The sequence below is a fragment of the Uloborus diversus genome, chromosome 9 (genome assembly GCF_026930045.1).
Source record: "Uloborus diversus isolate 005 chromosome 9, Udiv.v.3.1, whole genome shotgun sequence".
Taxonomy (NCBI): Eukaryota; Metazoa; Arthropoda; class Arachnida; order Araneae; family Uloboridae; genus Uloborus; species Uloborus diversus.
In genome coordinates this window covers 12,969,450-12,972,762 of record NC_072739.1, presented here as the reverse complement: position 1 = coordinate 12,972,762, position 3,313 = coordinate 12,969,450, and the positions used below count along the sequence as shown (strand labels likewise).

At 32.6% G+C, this 3,313-nt stretch overlaps 1 long non-coding RNA gene across 1 annotated transcript; it reads left to right on the top strand.

Annotated features, from left to right (window-relative positions):
* Positions 1-245: 245 nt before the first annotated feature.
* LOC129229403 (uncharacterized) lies at positions 246-2,637 on the top strand. Its single transcript, XR_008581093.1, has 3 exons — positions 246-304; positions 2,331-2,442; positions 2,567-2,637. It is a non-coding gene; the product is annotated as an uncharacterized LOC129229403 (long non-coding RNA).
* The last annotated feature ends 676 nt before the right edge of the window (positions 2,638-3,313 follow it).

Below are 3,313 nucleotides of genomic sequence, written 5' to 3'. Positions count from 1 at the left end.
TGCTAACAAGCGGTTGTGCGTGTAGATGAACGAATAATGATGATAAAGAAGAATGCAAGGAGCAGGAAATATCCCTCAAAATCCTTCCATATTCAACTACAGAGCTAAAATAATAAATCGGTTGTCAATGTCAAATCACGATATTCAAGGTTGTCACGACGGCCATGTATGACCACAAGGATTTTATCGGACTAAAAAAGAGTACTGAAAACTGATGCTGTGTCAACTTTTTTCTTTCTTTTTGTGCAAGCCATCTTGTAAGAAGGAGGAATACAAATTTTATGCCTCGAGCTGCTGAAGCATAGTAAGTTATTTCGTCATTAATCTACACTTTATAGTCGTTATGTTTACATCAGTTTTGCCCATGTAAAGTTGAATGATATGTATAATACTTCTTGAATTTTCATTTATTCCCGTTAAAAAAAAATCAAATAATGGAATTTTTATAAACAAATCATTTTTTTTTTTCAGTTATTTTTTTTTTTAGCTTTGAGTATTAAAAAATGATGTTGTAAACTTGTCTCACTATTAGTACCAAAAAAAAAAAAACTATACCACCAAGTGCAAAAAAACTATAAATTATTTTCTCTTGTTGAATACAAAGGTTTATTCTACTAGTCCTGCAATTACCTGAATTCATTCTTATTTCCTTCATCCCCGAACATTAGTTCTCAGGTTAAATAAATTTTCAACATTCATATACAGCTCATGCATTCCATTGATTCAGGTATATTAATTGTAAATTCATGTGATATTTGTCAAGTAATATAAATACTGTACAAAATTTTAATGATTAAAACTAGTCTTTGGAGCTGTGCCATATTTATATCTTTTAAATCTTAATAATTTCCTGCTGAAGAGATGAAGAACACTTATCATTCTATATTTATCATTGGATGATTAAACATATTTTCTATACTGTATACATGGTATGTGATTCGCCAAATCTCGTACCATATATACTGTATACATGGTATGTGATTCGCCAAATCTCGTACCATAAATTGAATGCCAAGCAGTGCACCTTCAATGCAAAATTATTTTTCTGAGTACCTACAGGTCTGCTTTACTGTTATACTATGTTCGGTGTGAGGGCCCAACGAGAATACAAACATTTTTGACAAAGCTGTTGAAGTGAAATTAAGAAGTGCATTTCAAACCAATGTACAGTACAGTAGGTCTCGTTAATCAAATTAAAAAATTTCTTTAAAAATCCTGTTTTTTCATAGATATAATTTTAAGTTATGAAAGTAAAAAATATAACTCTGAGTGCAAGAAAGATTCCATTTATATTTTGATCTATTAATGAAGCATTTTCATGACCGTGCTTCAATGAAATGTCACTTGTGTTTGAAACAGAAGATAAGTAGACTAATTCTTTGTTAGGAAATACAGTCAACTCTCGATAACTCGAAGTCCCATGGGCTAAAACGTTCGAGTTGTTGGTACTTCGAGTTATGGGGAATTTTCACAACAGTCTCAAAAGTTTGGCATCTGATGAAAACTTCGAGATAAAGGAATATTCGAGTTATTGAGATTTGACTGTAATGTGGAAAAATTATTCATATGTTTTTAAATGTCCTGTAAACAATTCTAATTTTTGTAACAAAACATAGTTTTTTTTTTTCATCCCGATACAAAATTGTTATGCCTCTTTAAGGATCTCTTTCGCTTTTTATACGTAGTATCCTGATTTTTGATTCTCCCAGCGTTACGAACGGGACATTTTTTCCGAAAATCGCTCATTTGTTGTTCATTAATATTCTTGCATTTTCAACAATTGCTTATTTGTGTGTTTTTTTTTTTTTTTTTTTTGAGCAATAACGATTGCTAATTGTTTTCATTTGAACCGTCCTTGGCGTTGTGGTTCTTTTTTCAGCTTGGACCGGGAGCCTCTGCAGGCGCGGCTCCTCTGGTCCTAACCACTGTCCTCTAAAATCAGCTCAGCGGTGGTGTTCATGTCCTACTTACACACACGCTCATTCACTCACACACGCTTTTACACACATACGCACGCGCCTTTGTGCATACACACAGGTCTACGCACACACACAAGCCGATACATGCACGAACGCACGCCTACATACACAAAACTATAAACACGTAACCGCCCAGGCCCAGGAGAAGGGGCAGGCTTGGAGGGACAGGAGCCGTTTCCAGAAGCAATAACTCCAATGAGTAGGGTCCTGTCGCAACTCATGATTGCGAAAAAACATAATTTGGATTCAAAATTTCATAATTCAAATTAATTTTTCTTTTTTTTTTGTCAAATGTTGAATTTTGATAACTTTTTCTACAATTTTATTCATTTCTTTTATTTAAAATATTAGGCAAAGGACAAAGTGTGCTAACTCAATGAAGGCTTGCATCCATGAATATTTTTGAGAACCAGTCAATTCAAGTAAATGTTTTTCTTTTGGACATTAAAGTATCACACTAGAGGTATTACTTTTAATATCTTTTCTGTTTATAAATGATTTTTTATTTTTCAAAGTAAATAAAATATTTGTGTAATGTCCTTACCATAAAATTATTGATTTTCCAAACACAATTTTGTATTTTTTAGTTTCCTGCTGCATTTTCAGATGGATGAACATTTATAAATGGAGAAATGTTCCAATTCTTACACCTTCATTGGATACATACCCGGTATAAAATTTTCCCATTAGTTAGAACTATCTAACAACTCTTGTAAATGATTATTTACACCATCAATTCTTAATGACATTTTAAAAATAATAGCAAATAGCTTTTCTTTTCTGTGATGGAAATATACCTCCTGGGGAACCCGCCTTGCTTCTGCAAAAAGGGGTAATGCGCTTATTGCATCATACCTCCAAAGTGGCATCCCCACTAGAGTGCTTTTGATCTTAGGTCATGTTCAGAAGCTGTTTTATGATGCTCCAGTCTGGATGCCACTTTAAGGTAGTGTGGAAATTGATGCAGAACTTTATCTTTCTTAAAAAACCTTTCATACTCAAACGAGAAGGATTTGCATGCAACATATATTTCTAGGTTATCACAGTTGAAGTGGCTAACATCCCATCAGATTCATTGGCATAGCGAAAAATTTTGCACACAAGAAGGCTGATTTTCATAAAAACAATGGATTTTTTTTGAAAATAAAATTATTTTATTTGAATGTGTCATTGTTATTTTTTATACAAACTGTTGAACATTCAAAATTGGTTTTAAGACTAATGAGTAATATGTATTTTAAGCATCAAAAAGTTTTCCTCCCTAACAATAGGCAGTCTGATTATTAGTAAGTAGTGAATAGTATGGATAAGAGGGTAATTTTTATCAATTTATT